Genomic DNA, 14,167 nt, shown 5'->3' on the forward strand with positions numbered 1-14,167 from the left:
CTTGCCTAGAGCTCACAGGTATATCATGTTATTCACCTGTTCCACAGAAACAATCTCACAGAATAGCAGCATGAGGCACGGTCACTCTAAGACCATGATAAAGTGAGACAAAATATGTCCACATCGTTATTTCATTTAAAAACAGATAAAATCAGAGTCACTATATAACCCACAAAATATCCAACCATCTCTTGGTTAAAATAAGTGAATACTACTTCTTTACCAATCATAGCTTCATTCTCACTCTAGTCTGCTCTTGCCGTAGGTAAGATTTATTAAGATATCTTACCCTAGAATTGCTTCTACTTCCTGATAGCATCCAATCCAGAACAAAGCACTGCTTTCTTAAACCCTCCCCAGAATCACCCAACATATGCCCGAACTCTTTAATAAGTCTTTTCTAATGCTTTCTTACTAAGATGCTTCACAGTTCCATGTGGTGTGTGTTTTTCCTTTCTACAACAATTAATAAACCCACTCGTTCAACTGAGGGTGTGTTCCTAGTGGTCTCTCACTGGAGGTCATTGACAGTGCTTTGTTGGGCAGCTGTTGGTTTTCTGACTTCCTTTGAATAGAAGGTAGACTTCTGTAAGGAGTGTTATTGTCTTGCTCTCTACTGCATCTACAGAATCTTAAATAGGACTGCCACTTAGTATACCCAACACATATTTGTTGAATGACTTCTTTGATCTTTTTCCATGGAGATTTAATAAGCCTTAAAGCAATGATTTCAAATATAGATCCTTGGCCTAAAGACCCGAAGGTTGCACTTGATGGATCACAACCTGGACCAGAAATGTAAATCCTTTATTTGCTTTTTATAGACAAGTGGAACACAAGCCATTGAACTTGAATTTTTCACAGTACAATTAAGGGCTACCTACCAGTTTATTAAGAATTAAATAATCTTAGCATTAATAAGCTAAAAATAGCATACAATGACAGTTGCTCAGAATTCAAACTGAATAATCTAGACTCTGGCTACCACATTCTGCTAGGCAGTGCTACAAATTCCTACTTCACATGCATGTGAACAGGTAGTGGGAATTTGTACCTGGTTTCTGCTGGATATAGTTTTTGATTGATGATAGTTTTGTTTTTTAAATTAATTTGTTATAAGCTTAGTTAGTCAGCATTTGCAATTTAGTTTATTTAGATTTCTTGATTAATTCTGTTGTAATAATTCATAATTGCATCAATGAACATTTGTTAATAATCTCAGGCATATATGTTTTATAGTTCAAATATTAATTATCCATAATCTTCTCCCATCCCTTGCTTCCCAAATTTACTTGTACAGTGACAGTTCAATACGTTGTAAGTGTAAGTAGGCAGGCTTCAGGGCCTTTTTTGAATCTACATGGGTCAAGAGCAAAATTAGTTTTCAGGATAAAATATCTAAGAGAACTCTGTTACTGAGCCATCAAGCCTTGATGCCTTGTACTTAGTGATTCCGACATGAGTTTAGGTAACGTAGACCTCTTCTGAAAGCAAAAGAAGACTAGCATATCTGCTGTCGTATGACTCATGATAAAGGAAGAGTCAATTCAAATGGGTGACTCTTCTTTTTATTCCCTAGTCTAGAAGCTATTTTGTTTGCCCAGATTCTAATAGGAAAGACTCTTTTTTTTCCAGTATATACTGTTTTTCTAACAGAATAGTCAAAACAGTTAACAGATTACCAAAGTAATGGTAGATACTAAGTCTTTCTCTGTGGGTTTCCAAGATTAGGAGATAATAGAACCATTTTGTGAGAGTCAAAGAAATTATTTATTATGTAATAAAGCCTTTAATTTAGGAGGACTGTTTCATCCTTTACCATATATTTTTCCAGCCATCTCACTTTGGAACGATTCAGCAGGGATGAATGTATAACTGTTTCATTTCTCAGTTACTAAGCAGATGTCTCTTAAAGGATCTGATTTTGAAGTGGAATAAATAAAAATAGTAAGAATATTTGTTACATTTTTATTTCCATTCAGAGGTATGAAACTATAGCTTCTTTTTAATTCACACTGACATTTATTTTTATGGTATTTGCTTTTCATTGTTTTGTAATTGTGAAATCACAACTAAACATACAAAATGATTAAGTCTTAAAATACTACCTGACTGAAGTGTTAAGGCAAATTTTACAGGAAAAAAAAAAATATATATAATAATAACTTCCCTAGAATTCTACCTTCTCTTCTCATACCTCTCTTCCAAAAATTACAGATGCTGCCTAGGAAAATAATTTGTTTCATCAAGAATAAATTCAGATACCATTAGTTTCTCCTATTTAGGTAGAATGTTGGCATAAGAGGCTGAAAATTTGACAAACTGTACAAATACTACTATGTTATATATTTAAAGGTCACTAAAGGGACCATAGGCATCATGGATCAACTAATCAATATTACTTGTTCATGTGTACTGTGGTTGCAGGCAGTCCTACCACATGCTGTAAAGGATATTTAAGATTTGTGATACATGATTTTCTCCATCAAGAAGCTTTCAAAGAAGCTTTCAGGAAGCTTTGTTTCCCTATTAGGGAAACAAAGACATAACATAAATGTAAATTAGATACCAAAAATAATAATGAATGTAGTCTTTAGATATTATAAAACTTTAGAGCAGCACTTCTTAAAGTATGGTCCAGGAGCTCTGGGAGGCGAGGGGTGGGGATTGTTTGTACAACCATTTCAGCGAGGTCAAAACTATTTTCATAATAATACTAAAATATTACCCCATATTCTCACTCATGTGGGAGCTAAAAAAATCAAGCTCATAGAAGTAAAGAATAGAATTGTGGTTATTAGATGTTGGGAAGGGGTAGGATCAGGGAGGATAGGGAGAGGTTGGTTAATGGATACAAAATTACAGATATATAAGAGGAATAAGTTCTAGTGTTCTATAGCACTGTAGGGTAAAAATGGTTAACAATAATTTATTGTATATTTTCAAAAAGCTAGAATAGAAGATTTTGAATGTTCCCAACACTAAAAAATTATAAATGTTTGAGGTGATAGATACTCTAATTACCCTGATTTGATCATATGCATCGTATACATGTATCAGAATCTCACTCTGTATCCCATAAACATGTACAACTATTATATGTCAACAAACATTAAAAGAAAAAAATTATTTGCCTTTTTCCTCCTCATTTTTTCAGGAGGGTATAGTAGAGTTTTTCAGAGACTACCTGACTTGTGATATTACAACAGATCGAATGCAGAAACAGATATGAGCACCCAGATGTCTTCTAATATTTAAAGGATTTGCAAAAATGTAAAACAATATTATTCTCTTCAAACATTATGTTTTAAAAATATAGTTATTTTTAAATTTTATATTAACATTAGTGAATTTATTATTGTTACTTTTAAATGAGTTAAATATTCAACTTTTTCACATTTAATTTCTAAGACAGTAAATATCCATATATATAATACACATAAACAGTATGTCTTTGGAATTTTCCATTATTTTTAAGAGAAAAATGGGCTCTAAGAACTACTGCTTTAGAGAAATGATAGATTACTTATGATAAACATATGTACCCTGTGTGTCTTCTGGGCTTCTGGACAATTTGTCATGTCATTTAGATCCAAGTAACATATTAAGTAAACATTCTTTTAAATTTTTCACAGTTTGTGAGATGAAATATTTTTATTCTTTTATAGTAGTGATCTCTAGAATATAACACATTCTTTTTTTCAAAGAGTAAATGATGGCCTTTTGATTATTTCACAAATCAAGTATATGTCCTTGGGTCTTGCTGTGGACTGATTCTGTACCATAATTTGTTACAATTGTTCTGTCCCAATCAGATGTGAAGCGTGTTGCAAGTAATGTATGACCAATAATGGTTTAACTTCCAAAGTGACTGAATAATTAAGTTTTTTTGTTTTAAATAACAAGCAGTGTAGATTCAAGATTATGATAACATCACTTTCATTTAGTTGCATCCCAGTATGCCATCTTAAGTGCAAAGAAGAAGAAGATGTTGTAGCCAGGTTGCTGGGGAGGTGCCTGGCAGTGTGTCACGCTCATGAACTCCATTTATCTTGCTTGTCAGAGTGGAAGTGAAACTGAGAATCTCTAAAGCAATTAATGTAGCATTTATAAAAGTGACTAAACTCAGTGCACACTAATCACTTCATTGTCTTTGATTGATCTAACTAGCGTTCACATACAAATCACAACTGAAATAAAGCCTAGCATTTTCCAAAAGGTATGGGCAAAATCTAGTACATTAAAAAATAAAAACATAGCATCTTCCCCAGGCTTTGCATGAAACTGTACATAATTTGAAAAGGAGGAAAATTTTAAGAATAGTATTTACCAAACCAAAGCCTTTGGCTTTCATTAAATATAGAACACTAATTTCTTCCATGGTGAGTGAAGAAAATAATGTCAAAAATAAATTATACAGAATGATAGACTTTAAATAATATGTAATACCTAGAAGCAACTTTTTCATGTTAATAGTTAATAACAATTATGACTTTGTTGACCATTGAATCTGTGCCCTTCTCTCTGCTATATTTTATCTTATTTATATCTTAAGAAAATTTTCAGAAGTTATATATTGCCATTGTTTTCATTTTATGGATGAAGAGGCTAGGACTACGAGAGGTTGGGCTAACTAGCTGATCTAAGCCCCCACGTTTAGGCCACAAAACCAGATCTGTCTGGTTCACCACCCCTGTTCTCCCTACTCTCTCCCCTATAGTCACATATTGAGTGCATCTGATTAGCAAAACCGATTTAATCCTTTCATTTCACAGAAAAGGACACCCCAACACAAGCAGATCAATTGGTTTGTAGTATACAAAATCACAAAATAAGAACCAAAATCCACGTGTCCTCATTTTGTTTCTTAGGTGAACATCAGGAACTCAATCCAGGCTTTGGGCCTAGAAGTCATCCTTCCTCTCAGAACTTTCAGAATGCTAACTATGCAGCATAACTTCTGTGGCATTTATAATATACTGCATGGGGGGAGGGGGGTGGAGAGAGAGAGAGTCTTGAAGAAGGACTCTTTCTTATATTATTTGCATTTCCCACAATTCTTTGTAACTAGTTAGGCTGTAATATGTATTAGTTGAATGATTGGCTGACTAAGTGAATGAATTGTTCAGTATGGTGTGTTCCTAAGAGCAAGCTCTAAAAATTACCAGGAGGCACCAGAGAGGAAGGATAGCAGCCCCCTCACCTGCCACTAACTTCAATAAGAGCCTTTGGATATATATTTTTTTTCTTGGTACAAAATTATTCAGCTTTTATTAATTAGCATCTTGCATCTTAGAAGAAACAAAGAAGACAGAGGAGGTAGCAGAGCCAGGAGAGCTCCCTAAACAAACAGCAAGGAACAGAGGCAGACAGGGCTCAGTAAGCCATCTGAGCACAGGAGGAAGGTAGCACCCTCCAGGAATGGGCCTGGACCCAGCGGTGCTCCAGGATCTGGGCCAGGGGCAACCACTCCTGGGGATTGTATCTGAGAAACTTGGAGATCAAGTCCTGGGCCCCCAAAGGCATTGATAGGGGGAACCTCACATCTACCTGTGTCTTCTGGGTCTCATATTGTGGGAGGCGCTCTCAAAGGGTGGATTTCCCACCAGCTGCTCATAGCAGAGCACCCTAATGCACCACAGATCCACCTTCTCATCATGTGTTCTCCCCTCGATCATTTCTGGGGGCAAGTAGTCCAGCGTTCCACACACTGTCTTTCTCCTCAGAGAGGGAGTGTGCACAGACCCGCCAAAATCTGCAATCTTCACCTCACCCATGAATCCCAGAAACAGGTTTTCTGTTTTAACATCCCTGTGAATCACTTTCTTGTCATGGCAGTAAGTCAAGGCATCTGCCAACTCCTCTATTATCGTGGCTGTTCGCTGCTCATCTAATTTCTGTTTTTTCTGCAGCTCCTTGTAGAGCTCACCCCTTGGAGCATATTCTAGGAAAGTATACCTGGCCGGCATCATGGAAGTAATTGTACAGCCTTAGGATATTGGGGCGTTGTAGATGCGCCTGGATTTCAATTTCCCTGCGCAGCTGGTGCTCCACGCCCTCCTTCTCTATCTGAGACTTGAAAAGAACCTTCAAGGCCACACTAAAATGACTTTCCTTGAGCCGAGCCAGGTACACATTCCCAAATTTCTCTCCTTGCCCAGAGGACGCCCGATTTCAGTCATCAACTGTGAGGCGCCGCCTGGCGGGGTTGCTGAGCGGCCGGGGTGTTCAGCCTGCTGCAGCTGCGGGCCCAGCTTTGCCCACCTGCATCCCAGACTTCGGGCAACTCATGAGGTGAGGACAAGCTGCTGCCTTCCCAAGCCCTCCGGAACTGGGAGCGCACGTTCAGGAGCTCCTGAAGAGGGGTGGTAACTTCCAGGCAGAGGCTCTTCCAATCCCACTGGCGGCCTTCAATGATTCATAAGCATTCTTTTTGGGGAAAAAACTGTTTTTATTGCTAGCAAAGTTTTTGTTTGTTTTTAAATATAGTTTAGTTTATATTGTTTCAAAACTCATTTTCTCAATTTGGTTAATTAACAAAATTCAGTTGGGTCTAGTGATTTTTCTAGAATGGAGGCTAAAATGGTGACGCAAAATCTGTGGATTCTGGCTCTGATTTTTCCACTTGCTAGCCACATTTCTATGCATTAGATTACTTATCTTTCAAATTACAGTTATAATGTACTTGCCTTATCTGTATTTCTTATCTTTTTTTGGTAAGGATAAAATGATAGAATGTATGTAAAAATGCAACAAAATGCATAAAGTGATATAAAATGTTAGAATAATTATTGATTATATGTTGTAAAATAGTTCAGTATCATCAGTTATTTTTAAATTTATTTCTCTCTTTGGTGGGGCCATGTATATGCTATGGTCTCCACAGGTAATTTCTAATTCTGTTTGCTAGTCCTAAAGTTTAATTCATAAAAGGTGCTTCTTTTTGAATTAGAGACATTTTCTGACTTCAGTGTACCCAAAAGTTATTATCTAAAAGAGTCAGAGATCTGATTCACAGCATGTCACAGTAATTGGCCCATCTGGCCCTGAAAGTAGAAGAGCAAAAATATAAAAATGTAGACCTACAAAATATATAAATATAAAAATATTACAAAAAATTATCTATGAAAATATAAGTATTCCTAGGACTAGTTGGCCTACAATTAAGGAAGGAAATCATTTTTACCTAAATGTATAGCCATAGGCTTGAAATTGACCATCACCCTGACACATTCATTCATTTAGTCTTCATTTGCTTAACTAGCCTTTATTGACTGTCTAATATAGCCCTGTGCTGGAGGCTGAGGTTTCAAAGATGAAGCAGACAGAGGCTCACCCCTTGAATCGCTAATAATCTAGGAGGAAGGAAAGAAATACACAAACTACAACAAACTCAGAACTATTTGATAAGGGCTAAAAATAGTATTATTACCAAGTATTATGGAAACCTACAATGGAAATAATGACTAACTAACTCTTCTTAGGGGTGTTGGGGAGGCTGCAAGAAAGAATAGCATTTGAGCTTGGTACAAAATAGGTGTGTAGGAGTTTACCAGAAATGTTTTTATTTAAATGGGAAAAGGGCATCCCCACATAGAATAGACAACATGTTCACACCAATGAAGATGTTATAGAACACAGCATACTGGAGACAATGTGCAAATTAGAACGAGTCTTTTGAAAAATAGTTTGGCAGATTGTTTCAAGATCTATAAAAACACTTATGTCTTCAGTCCAGTAATCCCACTTATGGGAATTTATGTTATGAGAGAAATACAAAAGAAGAAAAGTGTTATTTTATAATGACAGAATTCAAAATAGGAATGGGTCCATTATCTTAAAAATATGGAATAGTTATGTAAATTAACATATCAGTTTGATCATTCTATTGCTGCTAGGATAATCATTAATATTCTAAATCAAGATGGAAAATGCATGTGCCATCATATTACTTACAAAACAGAATAAAACTATATCTTTAGTATAAGAAATAAAATTATGTATGTATACAGATAAGAAATCAAGAAAGATCTCACGTGAAAAATCAAAACAACAGCATCAACATCATATAAAGTTTTGACAAGGTGGTGGGATTGTGAGTGATTTCTTTAATAAATTTACTTTGTTGTGGTCATATCATTTACTAATTCAACTAACACTTATTGACCATTTCACATGTGCTAGAAGCACTGCTTGGCTCTCCAGTTGAAAAGATAAAGAAACTTGTCATTTACATAATAAATTTTAAAAATTTTAAAGAAAAGCACTTTTATACACTTCAATGCTTTGGTAAAATAATTTACCATTTTTCAAGGCCCAACTTGAATGCAGTCTATTCCAGGAAATCTTTTCAGAATCTATCCATCCCATCATTCCTAATATCTTTCTAGATTTACCAACCTTCCATCTCCCAAAATAAAATACATGTGTTTAATAATGGATTGGATTATTTAGCATATCCAAGGCTGATATCACAGCATGATGGCACAGAATCCAATTCTTGACCATATGTACGTAGGGGAGTGTGTGTCTCAAAATAAGGTCTAAAACAACCTATATCAGAATCATCTGGATTACATGCTATACATGCAGTGTTTTACCCTCATCCCTGGAAATTATAATTCATTAGATCAGGGTGGGGCCAGAAACTTTGCACTTTTAACAAGCACCCTAATTCTTAGGCACCTTAAATTTGGGAAACCATTGCTGTAAAGTATAACACCTACAAGAAATAAGTTCTCTGCCTGCTGATATGTTCTCTTAGAACATTGTATTTATATGGGTCCATTTGAAAACTTCTGTTCACTGATTTTCTTATATATTATATTCAGTCCAAGCTGAGCTTTGTTTCCAGCTCAGATTTCACAGTTTTTTTAATTGACAGGATTCACTCCATGTGAATTTTGTATGTGCACATGCTTGCATTCATGCATAGGTTCTGTGGCCTTCTGTGTAAGTGTCTTCTCCAAGTCATTCTTGTTGCTTAACATTATCATCCTGTGGTCTTTTATCAAGAATGGGGGAAAGTGGGGAGGAAGAGGACTCACACTTGATAATACCTGACAAGCTATACTCACTGACAAACAAAAGTTTCTCATATATCTTAACTACGTGTAAGGTTTTTGTGTTCTTTTTTTCTTTTTCTTCCCCCCTCCTTGTGTTCCTTTCTTCTCTTTTTTTCTTTCCTTCCTTCTAATGAATTTAATCATGGACTATAGCTTTTTAGATTAATAATTTTTATCAATCAGCCACCAAAAATATGTATGTGGTCCCTGACTTCTGTTTGGTAAAAAGCATTGTCCTGAAAGTGGCAGTTCCTTATTAACCTTTACCTTGGGTGTTGAGGTTGGATCAAAGTAAACAATTTGTTGTCCTTCTGTCAAAGTAACAGAAGTGTGTAGCATGCCAAAAAGCTCAAAAAATGTAAACACTGAGTTAGGGACTGGCAGTATGGATCCTAAAGAGATTAGTCTGAAATGAGTACGTTTTAGCACCATTACCCTTTGACCTTAAACTCTCCAACCTAGAAGCCAGCTAGGAGAAACACAGTGATTGGAGGATGTCTGTACAGTGCACTCTCCTCTCATCTTCCTCAGTCACTGTTGCACATTAAATGGGCTAGGGATTTTTTTTTTCTGGGTAGTTTTATTGTCAAACAATTAGGATATTTTGATCTGATTTCAGTGGGTTAGGGTTATCTGATCTTATAAAGGAAAGCTTACCTCTCTTTAGAGGTCAAGAAAGCCATCCAAGGAAAACCCCTCAGTACAGATGAATTCCCAGGATATGCAAAATGGCTCTGCCTGGATACCTGCACATTCATAGTTTCTAAGAGCAGCAGTGAGGTAGGGACCAATTCAGCCAAGTGCTGTGTCTATTTGTGAGTATAAAAGTGTCATCCTACATTAAATGCTGCTATTTGCACATTTCTTCTATGTACATTAATTTTTTTTGCTCAAAAATATTTTCAACTAAAATATTTTTACTTTGTAAAGTCCAATTTGGAAAACTATTCCTTAATGGATGGCTCTGAATCACCTGCGTTTTTCTTTTTTGCTGTGAAGCTGTTCTCTGTCCCAATTTCTCTCTTGGTTATCACTATTCCTACCACCTTTTCTTTTTAGCTAAAAAAAAGCTTCTCATTTCTATTCATTAAAAATCTTGTTGAGATGGCTTTTTCTGAAGAAGAATTCTGAATTTGAAACTCCTATGTCCTCCAAGGTTCTTGAAAGATGGAGATGGAATGCTTAACAGTGCAGACCCTTGAGATCCATCTAAGTCAGAATGGGAATCTGTCTCTAGGGGAGGGCCCAGAAATCTGGATGTTTGACATGTTCCTTGTTGGTTCTTATGCATAATAAATTTTGAGAACAACTATTGTAGAACACTAGGGGCAGTTCTGATTTGGAAAGAGAATTTCATATATAGTCAGCAGATTTTCAGTGGCACTAGCTTCATGGATATATATATATATATATTATTTAATCCCTCTGAATCTCAATTTCTGTATTTTAACATTAATATAATGATTTTTATGGTATAACGGCATTGAAAAGATTATATGAGACCAATTTTTTGTTTCTTTTTGCTTTTTAAATAATCGGTGTAAAAAAATAAAACCCACAAGAATAGACTGGCATGAAAAAATAAACCATAAGACTATGTGGAATTTTACTCAGTTAGACATTAATTTTCTTCCTATATTTGACCTATACTTGCAAATATTAAATGAATAATTAAGAGGAGGTTAGTAGTACTCAGTGTCCTCAAAATATTTGTCATTATCAGGCAAAAAAGCAGAAAATAATAATAATAATAATAAAAAGACAATCCACTAGGATTTTCCACTACTTCTATTTTTCTCTTCTCTTAAAAAAAGGAAATGGTCCAAAATATTTCCCTATACTATATTCTCTCTCAACTGGAGCTCACTTTCTGACATATGTCTTAAAAGTCAGCCATGCATCCCACTTCCCATTCATCATGACTGTGGTGCAAATACATATGAGAATTTGCATTTTAAAAAAATCTTCAACAGCCACTCAAATTTTTCTGAAAGAATAATCAAAGCTTCTCCTTTTGTATTTCATAACCTGTAAATACTTGGTGGAATATTTTGAAGGATCATTGTCTCCCCAAGAGCAAAGCCTTTCGATGCCTTACTCCAGCGTCAGTTCAGGAGGGAGAAAGCTTTGGAGTCTTGGCTGTCTGTTATTTGACATCAGCTTTCCCCCTTCCTCTAAGTCTTATTCTGGTTGATGTTTATGGTGTTTTTTGAAAGCCTCTTGAAACTTGCTAATATCATGTTCATTTGTTGATAGAATGGTAAAGAATGCTATTGTCACTTAATTTAGGGCAAGTTATTTAACCTCTCTGCATTAAAAATCCATCATGTGTAAAATGAAGGAGTTGGACTGTTCGAGCTGTAAAACCTCTTGAAGTTGTGAAAAATCTATCTAGTTTTAAGAGAATTATGACATGTAATGTACCCTCACACCATAGAGTATGTAACAATATCCATGGATCTGTCTCTATTTTTTTATGACCCTGACCTCTCTTTTCTTCTTATGGCTTCCCCCACCATCTGTCTCTTCCCACCTCCACCCCTGCCCCTGCCAGCTGTTTTTCTGCAGTACTTTTGTGTCAACAAGAGCATTAGTTTAGAAGCTGCTTAAATGTCCTAGTGTGCCAGGTGGCTCCATCTGAGCCTTGCTGCATTGACCCTGAACACCACAAACTTTGGCGAAGTGTGGGAATTGTCATGACGGGTCACAGGAGGGAAAACGCCTATAGCTGGTCCTGAGAACTCTGTTCTCAGAAACCTTATCAATGGATGGAAAGACTTGGTGGGAGCCTGAGAACAAGATCTGCAGACAGTTTCTAGGGAGAGATGGTGGCACTCTATCTCCTCTGCAAGCTACAATGGGCAATGGTCCAAGATAAGATTTGTGTGCTTGCTTGTTTACAAGCTTGCCTTGTTGTTAACTAGCCTAAGACCATAAGTAGCCTAAGAACTGTAATTTGAGGGACACAAAAAGCTCCTCTACTTCATATATTTCCCTCAACTAGCCCCACTGTGATCCCTGTAAATACTACTTTTTCTGATCATATTTTTAAAAATGCAAGTATCAACCGGATGTGGTGGCTCATGCCTATAATCCTAGCACTCTGGGAGGCCGAGGCTGGAGGATCACTTGAGCTCAGGAATTTGAGAGCAGCCTGAGCAAGAGTGAGACCCTGTCTCTACTAAAAATAGAAAAATGAGCCTGACATGGTGATGCATACCTGTAGTCCCAACTATTCAGGAGGCTGAAGCAGGAGGATTACTTGAGTCCAGGAGTTTGAGGTTGTTGTGAGCTAGGCTGATGCCACGATACTCTACTCAGGGCAACAGAGTGAGACTCTGTCTCAAAATAAATACATAAAAATCCAAATATCATGTGGAAGAATAAGGTCCCCAAGTCATTTGTATTGTATTGTTAATTTCAATAAAATTAATTTCTCACTTTGTTTAAATTAAAAAAAAATGTGAAGAATAGATTACTTGACCTAGCAGTAGCATTTGAACAAATTGACCCTAATCTCTTTTCTAATACACTTTTACCATTGGCTTCCAAGGTCACCACACTTTGAGTTGTCCTTCTGTCTCCTCATCCTCATTTGCTGTTTCTTCCTCTTCTCTGTAACTAATTAACTTTGGAGAGACTCAGGGCTTGGTCCTTGTGTCTCTTCTCCTCTCCATTTAAACTTACTTTTTTTGCCACTTTACAATAAATACTTCACAATACAGAATGTGTTTGTAACCTTTTTGGTAAAGAAGGTAGAAAAGATTAGCATTTAGAACATGACTTTTCTATCTCTTTGATTTCCAACCCCTAGGCCGTAGAGCTCCGGCGCCCCCAACCCCCTTCTGTGCAAAATTTGTCTTCCATGAAAAACTGGTCCCTGGTGTCAAAAAGGTTAGGGACTGCTGCTCTATCTCATCACTATTGACATTTAAAGCCAGATAATTCTTTGTGGTGGGGGTTGCGTTGTACACTGTATTGATAGAATGATTAGCATCATCCTTGGCCACTGCCCAATACATGCCAGTAGCATCTCCTAGTTGTGATGACAATACATGTATCTGGACACTGTCAAATGTACCCCTTGGAGGGGGGGAATCACCCCCTAAAACACTGATTTAGAGTAATTTTATATAAAATAAAAAATTCTTTAATTATGAAAATTATTAGCCCTTAATTTGGTCAGTTCTTTTTTAAAAAGTTTATATTTCTTTAAGTTATAGGAATCTGAACAACAGCAACAAAAGTCAACAATAGAATCTGTAAGCCAAGTTTGGAGTTTTGATTGACATAAGTTTGCGAAAAATTGATTTTGCTTTTTTTTAGCCCTACACCATTATTGGTAAAAACACGCACATTATCTTGCCTCTGAAGCAGTAGTAAACAATACCCTAAATTAAGATTCAAGCTTAGCTCTGCCACTTCTTTCTAATTGTATCTAGCTAAGAAAACTAAAGCTTGAAGGGGTTAATTTAGCCAAGCCTGGGTAAACAGACAAATCATTTACTTCTCAACATTTCACATTCCTACCTCTAAGAATCAGAGATAACTTAGGTGAATTGTCTTATAAATTGTGAAGCTCTTAATACATGCAAGGTTGTATGATTATTTACATTCAGAGATGAAAGAACTGGAAGTGGATATGGGATGTGGAGGTCTTCAGCTAAGATTACCACAACCTGTATTTCACTTCCCTTGTCCTCTGCTCCTATTTTCTTTGCATGAAAAAAGCAGGCTACCTTTCCCTCTATCTCCCCTTCTCTCCTCCCAACATTTTCCCTCAAAACATCTACCGGTCATGTTCTTCTAAACCTAAATGTATATAGGTACCATTAGTTTAATTAATTTTAAATTACAAAGTAATACATAGACTTGATAGGAAAAATGTACAAAATTGTACCTAACAAAACTAGTCCCCCTTTTGAAATCAGTCCTTCTCAGATTCAGCCACAAAATTTCCTTTGCATCTCAAACCATTTGTGTGTGTGTGTGTACCCTGGATATAGCCTATAAACAATTTAAACTTTGTACCTTTAATTTTTATTCAAATAACAATGTATCTGAGAGTCTCTTTAGTGGCTCTTACTCGGGCAGGTCAAAAG

General features: G+C 36.2%; 1 protein-coding gene and 1 pseudogene across 1 annotated transcript in view; one reads left to right on the forward strand and one right to left on the reverse strand.

Annotated features, from left to right (window-relative positions):
* The window catches only part of NRXN1 (neurexin 1), a 1,407,118-nt gene that overhangs the window by 1,295,452 nt on the left and 97,499 nt on the right, over positions 1–14,167 (forward strand).
* LOC105805884 lies at positions 5,377–6,291 on the reverse strand (annotated as a pseudogene).

The sequence above is a fragment of the Propithecus coquereli genome, unplaced genomic scaffold, assembly GCF_000956105.1.
Source record: "Propithecus coquereli isolate 6110/MARCELLA unplaced genomic scaffold, Pcoq_1.0 Scaffold136, whole genome shotgun sequence".
NCBI classification, from domain to species: Eukaryota; Metazoa; Chordata; class Mammalia; order Primates; family Indriidae; genus Propithecus; species Propithecus coquereli.